This window comes from Myotis davidii, unplaced genomic scaffold, assembly GCF_000327345.1.
Source record: "Myotis davidii unplaced genomic scaffold, ASM32734v1 scaffold604, whole genome shotgun sequence".
Classification (NCBI taxonomy): Eukaryota; Metazoa; Chordata; class Mammalia; order Chiroptera; family Vespertilionidae; genus Myotis; species Myotis davidii.
Genome location: NW_006294875.1, coordinates 306,141 through 316,678, shown reverse-complemented (window position 1 = coordinate 316,678; position 10,538 = coordinate 306,141). Strand labels below are relative to the sequence as shown.

Here is a 10,538-nt window from a genome sequence, read left to right as displayed (position 1 = left end):
CTCTCTCTCTCCTCTCTCTCTCTCTCTCTCACACACACACACACACACACACACACACACACACAATCACCCTTTAAGCAAGAATCCCAACATTTATACAGAATTGCTATGAAATCAATAGCCTCTTCATTAAGGCAGCATCAGGAAACTTCCCTGTCACTTTTAGTTTGTCCCTTCAACAAAGACTGAGTTTCAACCCAAATAATTATGAAAGGTATTACCAGAAGTCACTTATCTCTGTGACCTTGGTGAAGTTACTGAACTTCTGCCCCTCCATTTTGTTTTTTTCAAATTGGAGACAATAATACCTATCTAGTAGTTTGGTTGTGAGAATTAAATAAGATGAACTTGTGCCAAGTTACAGGACAAGGCCAAGTACATGGCAATCAGTAAATAAATCGTAGCTGCTACTATGAAGGTTTTCATCATATATCTACAACCAGAGTACATTTTTGCTGCAGGGGACACTTGGCAATGTCTGCAAATATTTTTTTGTTTTAGGTCCTAGGGGAGGGACAGATACTGGCATCTAAAGGGGAGAAATTAGGGGTGCTGCTAGACATCCTGACACAGACCAAAGTGTTGACAGTGCTGAGGTAGAGAACTCTTGATCTAGACAGCCGTGGGCAAACTATGGCCCGCGGGCCGAATCCGGCCCGTTTGAAATGAATAAAACTAAAAAAAAAAAAAAAAGATCGTACCCTTTTATGTAATGATGTTTACTTTGAATTTATGTTAGTTCACACAAACACTCCATCCATGCTTTTGTTCCAGCCCTCCGGTCCAGTTTAAGAACCCATTGTGGCCCTCCAGTCAAAAAGTTTGCCTACCCCTGATCTAGAAGAATGAATAAATTAAAAGAATCTAAAACATACACATGCTAAAGTGCACCTGCTTTACTTCCATTGCCATCTCTCAGTAGTAGGACTATGAAGGTACCAGGGTGTTCGAAAAGGAGAGGAATTGAAACATTTTAAATTTGAAAGAGATCCTAAAGGGAAAAAAAACAACTAAAAAAAAGCAAGCACACCAATCATCTCCAGGAACAAAAAGCTGTTCACATATAATCATGTTTTTCACAAGGCTGACCATGAACTAAGGGAGAAACAAAGAGATTATTGTATTAAATATGTTCTTTTGCAGGCATGGGGCAAACATTACACATTTAAGAAAGTCTGCTTTAAAAAAAAACAATTTGTAATTGCTGGCATTTATGGGTATACTTCAATTAGTCAGGAAATTAACACAGGTGAACCACTTAATTACCCCCAGGAGGCTGAACAAAGATATTTTTCTGTAAACCAATGGCAAAGTGTTAGAAATGAATTAACTAAAAAAAAAAAAACATTTACTACTAGCCTAATGTTAATAGCCTCTCCTGTTCATGAATTAATTCTAGGTTTCTCTAGTCACTTAAAAATCACTTTTTCCTTCAAGTCATGGTCCAGCCAGTCTTGGAAGTAGAAATATTAGTGGTAAATAAAAGAGGCCCAACAGCCAGCTGGCACCTGCTCCAGAGGGACTCTCTGGAGTGAGGCGGAGCTGAGAGGGCCAGATAGAAAGGTCAAGAGCACAGAGAGCTCAGGGCCAGGACTACAGGGTCTGCAGAGATTGCAGCGTAAGGTCCTAGAGCAGCGGTTCTCAACCTGTGGGTCGCCAATCTGTGGGTCGCAACCCCTTTGGGGGTTGAACGACCCTTTCACAGGGGTCGCCTAAGACCGTCGGAAAACACATATATAATTACATATTGTTTTGTGATTAATCACTATGCTTTAATTAGGTTCAATTTGTAACAATGAAAATACATCCTGCATATCAGATATTTACATTATAATTCATAACAGTAGCAAAATTACAGTTATGAAGTAGCAACAAAAATAATTTTATGGTTGGAGGTCACCACAACATGAGGAACTGTATTAAAGGGTCGCAGCATTAGGAAGGTTGAGAACCACTGTCATAGAGGAAGTAGAGCATTCATTCACTTTGGGCTTCCTTTCCCCTTGTAAGATGGACTAAAGAGGGAGGGACCTGGGCTGGCCAGTAGTGCTACTGCCATTCTGACTTGGGAAATAATGAACTTCAAAAACTGGAATTTCTAGTCCTGACACCTCAGAGCAGGGCTTCTTAACCATTTTTGTGCTGTGGCCCCCTTTGGCAGTCTACATGTACCTCTTCTCAGAATGTTTTTAAATGCATAGAATTAAACATTTAAAATACATAGCATTATTAGTACAAACAAAATATATTGAAATGCAAGTATCAAAATATTAAAAAAACAAGTTTCTGGTAGTAACACATTTGTTTCTTTATTAACACAATGAGTAAGATCAGCCAATGTGTCTAAACTACTGTAAATTGTCATTGAATTATTTGAAACAATTGTGATATGATTTTTTAAATATCTTATTTCTACAGGTGATAAGGTCACAGGTACTGCTAATCCTTCTGTGGTTTTTTGTGTACATGCATAATAGACAGAAATGCTCGATTTCAGTCAGAGGTTAGTATAAAGATGTATTTTTCCCACATCTAAATTCATAGCCCCTGAACTGGACCCTGCTTTAGAGTATTCTGTGCTGGAGTGGGCATGCAGGGCATTCACATCACTTTTTTTCCTGCCTCCTACTAGTTGAGAGGAAAAACAAACTGCCTAAAGGCTAAAATTGGAAATAATAACTTAGAAGATATATATATTTGCCAGTTCTACTTGGCATAAGAAAATGAATTATGTATGCAAGTGTTTTTAGGAAGATAAAGAAATTTGAAATGAGTGGTGAAGATAGATGATAGATAGATAGATAGATAGATAGATAGAGATAGATAGATAGATAGATAGATAGATAGATAGATAGATAGATAGATAGATAGATATTCTGGCCACATAAAAACTAATCAGAATAATTTTCTGCTTCAGAAAACTCTGAAAGGCAAGTGTGGTAGAAAGACCCTAAGATGCCTCTCACCCCGAATAATTCTCACTTCCTGCTGTCTGTGCTTTTGTAGAATCCTCTCCCCTTGAGTGCAGACAGAACCTGTGACTTGCTTCTAACCAACAGAATATGGCAAGGGTGATGGGATGTCACTCATCTAAGTCAACTGGAGAGAATCTCCTGCTGATCTCAGAGGAGCAAACAGGCATGTTATGAACTGCCTATGGAGAGGGCCATGTGGCAAGGAACTGCGGGGTGGCCTCTAGGAGCTGAGGGCTTTAGTCCTAAAATCACAAGGAACTGAATTGTACTAACAACCACATGAGCTTGGAAGAGGTCTCCAAGCTCCAGAAAGGAATGCTGTTCAGCCAACACCTTGATTTCGGCCTTGTAAAACTCTGAGCTGAAGACCCAGTTAAGCCATGTCAAGGACTCCTGACCTGCAGAAATAATAAGATAATAAATGTATTGTTTAAAGCTGCAATTTAAATTAATGGAAATTCATTATAAAGTAATAGGTAACTAATGCGGTAACCAATTGGGGGGGTGGCGGCACGGGATGACCATCCTAGTTTGCATAGGACTGTCCTGGTTTGAAAACTGAAATCTCCACATCCCAGTAAACACCTCAGTCTGGAGCAACCCAGGTTAGTTGGTTGCCGCTATGATCTGAACGTTTGTCCCCCAAAAATTCATATATTGAAATCCTAATGCCTGACATGATGGTATAAGAAAATGGGGCCTTTTGGAAATGCTTAGGCCAGAAGGGTGGAGTCCTCATGAGTGGGATTAGTGCCCTTGTAGTAAGAGGCCAGAAAGCTCTTTAGCCCTTTCCACTATGTGAGGACAGGACAAGAAGGCACCAGCTATGTACCATGAAGGGCCTTCACCAGACCTCAAATATGCAGATCTTGGACTTCCAGCCTCCAGAACTGTGAGCAATAAATATCTGTATCTATAAGCAACCAGTCTGTAGCAATTGTTATAGCAACCCAAACAGACTAAGACAGTTGCCCACCCATAGACATGTACCAAAGAAGAGAATTATATAATACAAAATACTAAATGCTTGCCTTTAGAAAACAGAAAGTTTCACAAACCTGTAAAGGACCCAAACCCTCTTTAAAAATTAACCAGTAATGCCCGGCCAGTGTGGCTCAGTGGTTGAACGACCTATGAACCAGGAGGTCACAGTTCAATTCCCCGTCAGGGCACATGCCATGGTTGTGGGCTCGAACCACAGTGTGGAGTGTGCAGAAGGCAGCCAATCAATGATTCTCTCTCATCACTAGTGTTTCTATCTCTCTCTCCCTTCCTCTCTGAAATTAATAAAAATATATTTTTCAAAAAGTTACCAATAATTAGTGAAACAAGTCAAGATTTCCTCAAAATCAATTTTCTATACCCTTAAAGTAGGGCAGTCCCTAGTTATGAGTATGAAACTAGGACAATCTTCAAATCCATCTTATATTTCTAGTCTTCACCTTGTTACTTTTTCCATCTCCCTGTTGGTTTTCCCAATTATTCTAAATCAGTTCTCAAACATTTTTATCTTAAAGACTGCCAATGGCTTGATTGCGTGGAACCATCAATCAGTCTTGCCATTTGACCATAGACCAGAGTTACTTTTCTGACCATATTAAATCCCTGGACGTTTCATCTCCTCTAACCAACCCCAGATTTCTTCCTTAAATATAAAACCTATGAATCATATGATGTCTGAGATTTTCTTCAGGATAATAGAAGGGGAAGGGAACAAAGGTGGGAATGAAGATAGAATAGAATTAATCATGTATTGATGGTTGTTCAGCCTGGGTGACAAGTGCAGACGAGTTCAATGTACTTTTCCACCCACTTGTTTGTTTGAAATTTTCCATTTTAAAAAATATGAGAAAAAAGCAGGCCTATGAAAGCCTAATAAAGATCCTCTAACACTCTCAAGAATATCAGTGTGCATTTTGGTATCTATAAAGGCATTTTTAATATTTGTCCATGTTTAGAATAGTCCCCCTGTCATATGATTCTATATAAAGAAAAATGCCACCTACTTTCCTTAGGCATGAAGGTCTCTACAACACCATAATTATGAGTGGGTAATGAAGATTTTTAAAAAGGAAACATAAGGCCCTGGCCAGGTAGCTCAGTTTGTTAGTGTCATTACGATATGCCAAGGTTGTGGGTTTGATCTCTAGTCAGGGCACGTACAAAAAACAACCAACGAAGAAATCTAGTCAAAGGCACATGCCCAGGTTGTGGGCTCGACAGACATCCCCTGAGGGGTCCTGGACTTCAAGAGGGCACAGGCCGAGTTGAGGGACCCCCTCCCCCAGTGCATGAATCTCGTGCACCGGGCCTCTAGTAGTTAATAACAGTGTACTGTATACCTGGAAGTTGCTAAGAGGCTAAAACAAATAATCACATCACAAGAAAAAAATTTCTAAGTATGTGGTGATGGATGTTAACTAGACTTACTGTGGTAATCATTAACTATCATAAAAATAATTATGACTGCTTGAAATATGCACATCATTCCCAGAGACTAAGATACCATCCTAAGAGATAGATATTATAAAGGACTCTATAAAGTCTGTTAATTCATTATGTCATACACAAAAGTTGCCAGTTTAAGGTAAACATTTTTTTCTAGATGCCATATTTCAAATATTTTCTCACTCAAACTGAAGAATAAAAACATTGGCATTGGAATGTAAGCTCCATGAGGACAGGGATTTGTGTTTGATTCATTGCTATAACTGTAGCAGTTAGAACAGTGTCTATCTGATGCACAATAGAATCTCAAATGACTCAAATACACTTCAAACCCAAACCTGATTCCCACCACACCCTATGCCTTCTAATAAAATGCTAGCCATTGAATACCAACGAGATACTTCACAACCTGGGAAACCCATAACTCCAACATTTCTAGTTCTTTGTCTTAAAGTATTTAACAAAAACTATTTACCTGTTTCTCAGACATTGATATTCTCCTTTTTTAATTTAAGTGTTTCATTCTACGGTTTTTCTAGATAATACTAAAATCCTGCTTTTAAAATGAATCAGCACATGAACATAAATACTCTATAAAGGGTCCAAAAGGCCTTTTAAAATAGGCTATTTTGATGCATTAAAATCAAGATGGCAAATAGGCACATGAAAAGATACTCAAAATCATATGTCATTAGGGAATTGCAAATTAAAAGAACAATGAGTCCTGGCCAGTGTGTTCAGTGGTTAGAGTGTTGCCCTGCACACCCAAGGGTGGCAGGTCTAATACCCTGTCAAGGGCACAAACTTGGGTTGCAGGTTCGATCCATGGGAGGTAACAAATCGATGTGAGTTTCTTTCTCTCTTCCCCTCCTTGCCTCATTCCCTCCCTCCCCCTCTCCCCCTCTCCCTCTCTCCCTTCCACTCTCTCTGAAAATCAATGGAAAAAATATCCTCGGGTGAGGATTAACCAAAAATAAAATAAAAAGAACAATGAGATACAACTACATACCCATTAAAATAATCAAAATCTTGAAAACTGACAACAAATGCTCACAAGAATGTGGAATAGCAAGAACTCTTATTCATTGCTAGGGGGGTTGCAAAATGGTACATCCACTTTCAAAAACAGTTTGGCAGTTTCTTATAAAACTAAACATACTTTTACCATATGATCCAGCAATCATGATCCTTGGTATTTACACAAAGGATTTGAAAACCTAAGCACACACAGATGTTTATAGCAACTTTATCCATAATTGCCAAACTTAAAAGCCACCTAGATGTCCTCTAACTGGTGGATGGATAAATAAACTCTGGTACATCCAGACAATAAAATATTATTCATCACTAAAAAGAAATAAGCCATCAAGCTATGAAAAGATATGGAAGAATCTTAAATGCATATCACTAAATGAAAGAAACCAATCTGAAAAGATTACATACTGTGTGATTCCACTATATGACAATCTGTAAAAAGGCAAAACTATGGAGACAGTAAAAAGATCAGTTGCATGCCCAACCAGTGTGGATCAGTGGTTGAGTGATGATCTCTGAACCAGGAGGTCATAGTTCAATTCCTGACAAGGGTACATGCCTAAGTTTATGGGCTCAATCCCCAATAAGGGGTTTAGGAGGCATCCAATCGATGATTCTTTCTCATCACTGATTGATGTTTCTATCTCTCTCTCCCTCTCCCTTCCTCTCTGAGATCAATAAAAATATATATTTTTTACAAGATCAGTTGCCTTCCAAGGGTTGGGGGTAAAAGGAAGAGATGAAGCACAGAGATGGAGCATACCAGATTTTAGGGCAGTGAAAATACTCTGTATGACATTATAATGATGGATACATGTCATTATACATTTGCCCAAACCCATAGATTGCACATCACCACGAGTGAATCATAATGTAAACTATGAACTCTGGGTGATTATGATGTGCTAATGTAGGTTCATCAATTGTAACAAATGTACCACTCTGATGGGGCATTCTGATCATGGGAATAGCTGTGCAGGTGTGGGGGTGAGGGACATATGGGAACTCTGTACCTTCCCCTCAGTTTTGCTGTGAACCCCAAACTGCTCTGAATAGTCTATTAAAATATATATATTTAGTAAGTATTATATATTTCAACTGAAAAAAATTCCTAAGATAATTCACTTCCATAACAAAGTAGCAGGTGTAGTGGTTTATTTTTATTCCAAGGAGAGGAAAAAATTAAGTATTTTTATAGAACACTTAATCTAGATAAGATTTTTGCCCTTCCTGAAACATTATGGTAATCTTAATTGTATGCTTATTAAGGAGAACATCTGACTGTTACTATAGAAACTACCTGAGCTGGTTACTGCCTTCATGATTTGAGCAGTTATACCTGTTGGACCACTTAATCCTGAACTTACATATAAATATTTTTTTAAAAATGGTTAATGTTGCCCAGCCGGTGTTGCTCAGTGGTTGAGCATTGACCCATGAACCAGGAGGTCAGGGTTCGATTCCCAGTTTGGGGCTTCATCCCCAGTAGGGGGCGTGCAGGAGGCAGCTGATCAGTGATTCTCTCTTGACATTGATGTTTCTATCCTTCTCTCCCTCTTCCTTCCTCTCTCTGAAATCAATAAAAACATATTGAAAGACGAAAGAAGAGAGAGAGAAAGAGAGAGAAGCTAATATACCTACAGTGTAGCTCAGTGCAACTCAAAGTGAATGAAGAATGTGTGTGCACACACACACATATACATACTCAGACACATACCACCACACAACACCAAAGTGGTTGGTAAAAATTAGTGACTGTTGGCTGCTCGCTTTGTTTTAATCTCTTCTAATTACATTTCCCTGTCCAGGATGCCTTTCCTGTTTATTTTCACCTGTAAAAACAATATTGGAGCCCAGCTGGTGTGGCAGCTCAGTGGTTGAGCATCAACCCATGAACCAAGAGATCATGATTCGATTCCCTTGGCCAGAGCATATGTGCGGGTTTCCAGTTGATCCCCAGTGCAGGGCATGCAGGAGGCAGCTGATCGATGATTGTCTTTCATCATTGATGTTTCTGTCTCTCCCTCTCTCTCTCTGAAAATCAATAAAAACATATATTTTAAAGAAATAGTGGATTACTCCAACTGTGTTATGTTAATGGGGAAGGGAGCATTTTGTTTTGCTGGGCTGAAAGAGGGAGCTTAAAGCTCTGAGATTTACTACAAGCAATCTGCTGATCCCCCTTTGCCAGTCTTTTTGCAAGCAGATTTCCAGTGAACATTAAGAATAGAATCTCATTCGTGCAAAGGGACTGTGCCTTAGGTTCTTCTCAAATTACCTATACCTCAAGAGAGCATGGGTTCTAACACCAGGAAAGCCCTCTCCCCAACTCCTAAGGAGCAGTCCCCCAACATACTCAGATTTAATCTACACACCTTCTCACACTCCATGCATTACTAACAACATAAGCTTTAATAGGTGCCCAGCTGTGTGGTCTGTCACTTATTCCTCTTTCAGTGGAGAAGTAGTGACAGCATTTAATAAATTGATGATGCTTGGGAGTATTCTGAGGGCCTGATGTAATAACCATGGTTTGTGTTCGAAGGCACTGACTTTTTCTCCACCTGGTCCAACTCAACTGCTCAATAGCAGTGGCACAACTGTCTACATATCAACGACTTTTTTAATTTATTGGAGTGGCATTGGTTAATAATATGATACAGGTTTCAGGCATACAATTCTACAATATATCATCCGTATATGGTATTGTGTTTACCACCCCAAGGCATGTCTCTTTCCATCATCATTTTCAAGGACTTTTTAAGGGACAATCAGCCATGCTAAATTCCGTGAATACTAATTATATCTTCAAAAATCCTGAATTCTAAAAGGTGAAAGATTACAGAATGGCTAAAGTTATGCTCACATACAGGTATAATCATGCTCCAGCAGTATAAAAAATACCTACAAACAATGATATTGCAAGTGAGCCATAAAACCCTCAGTGCGCCTTTGGAATTAGATTTTAAAGTACTACTCCCCACTCTAAATATTCCATTGATGTTAACTTCATATTGGCTATTGCTTTTAACAAAAGTTTCATTTCACGTTCTGGGCCTGATATTAAGAATCTCATCACCACTTAGTGCCAGTAACATCAAAAGACAATGTGCTTATCAAGTTGTCTTTCTCCAAGCTCCAAGGAAAGCACAAAACAAGAACAGCAGCTGCTGTGGATCACCCCCTCCTTGTTTTCCAGGTTTGGAACAGCCAAAAAGAGGTAGCTGTGACACACATTACTTTCCAATTCTATTTCCAAGTCCAAGCAATGATAATGTGGGCAATACAGCTGTCCTCCACACTGGACCTCTGGGTCCACCTCTAGCCCTAAATTGGAAGCTAGCTCTGCCCTGCCAGATGTTCTCTTGCAGCCTGTGTCCACACTCTGCAACTTGTCAATATGGCTTTCCAGTTTAATACTAATTTTCAGAAATATGTTAGTAGGCAATATATAGGGTAGATATATACATAGAGAGAGGGGCAACATTTAGTCTTGGGCCCCGGGCCCTAGACACACACATCCCACATCCTTCAAGTTCAAATCCCAGCAAGGCACCCCAAGTGCCCACCCCTTCCCACCCACCCAGGAGAGGGAAGGGCAGGAGCCTGGAACAGAGGTTAAACTAGACACCAGCCAAAACAAACACCACTTCCAGAACAAGGCAAACTTTGGGTTTAGGTGGCTGCAGAGCCCCAGAAATGGCTGGAGGAGGGGAGGGAGTACCAGTCCGCCTCAGGGGAGGAGGACGGTGAGCGCAACCAGCACTGCTGTGCTGCAGAGGAAGCTGGTGTCCCCCGGGAACAAGGGCTTCGTCTCCATTCCCGGCTGCGAAGCCCCTTCCTTGCCACCTGGCTGAGGCCTCCGGGTCCCTGTGAGAAACCCTGTCGCCCCACCCCTTGTCCCTACAGAAATGATCCCCACAGACCCGCAGGGGCACGAGGACCTACCTGGTGCAGCGTCTCAGCGGGAAGCTGCGACGCCCGAAACAGGTCGGCCACGGGCCCCGCGGCTGCGGGGGCTGCGCTGGGGGCGGGCCGGGAGGCCTCAGGGGGCCCGGACCCGGGGCCCCCGCTTGCAGC

General features: G+C 40.6%; 1 protein-coding gene across 2 annotated transcripts in view; it reads right to left on the bottom strand.

Moving 5' to 3' along the window:
• REPS2 (RALBP1 associated Eps domain containing 2) overlaps positions 1 to 10,532 on the bottom strand; it is a 186,547-nt gene extending 176,015 nt beyond the window's left edge. For both annotated transcript variants that reach the window (XM_006769434.2, XM_006769435.2), the window contains exon 1: positions 10,407 to 10,532. The gene's annotated coding sequence lies outside the window, so the exon portion shown is untranslated. The remainder of the gene's footprint in view (positions 1 to 10,406) is intronic.
• Between the last annotated feature and the right edge of the window lie 6 nt (positions 10,533 to 10,538).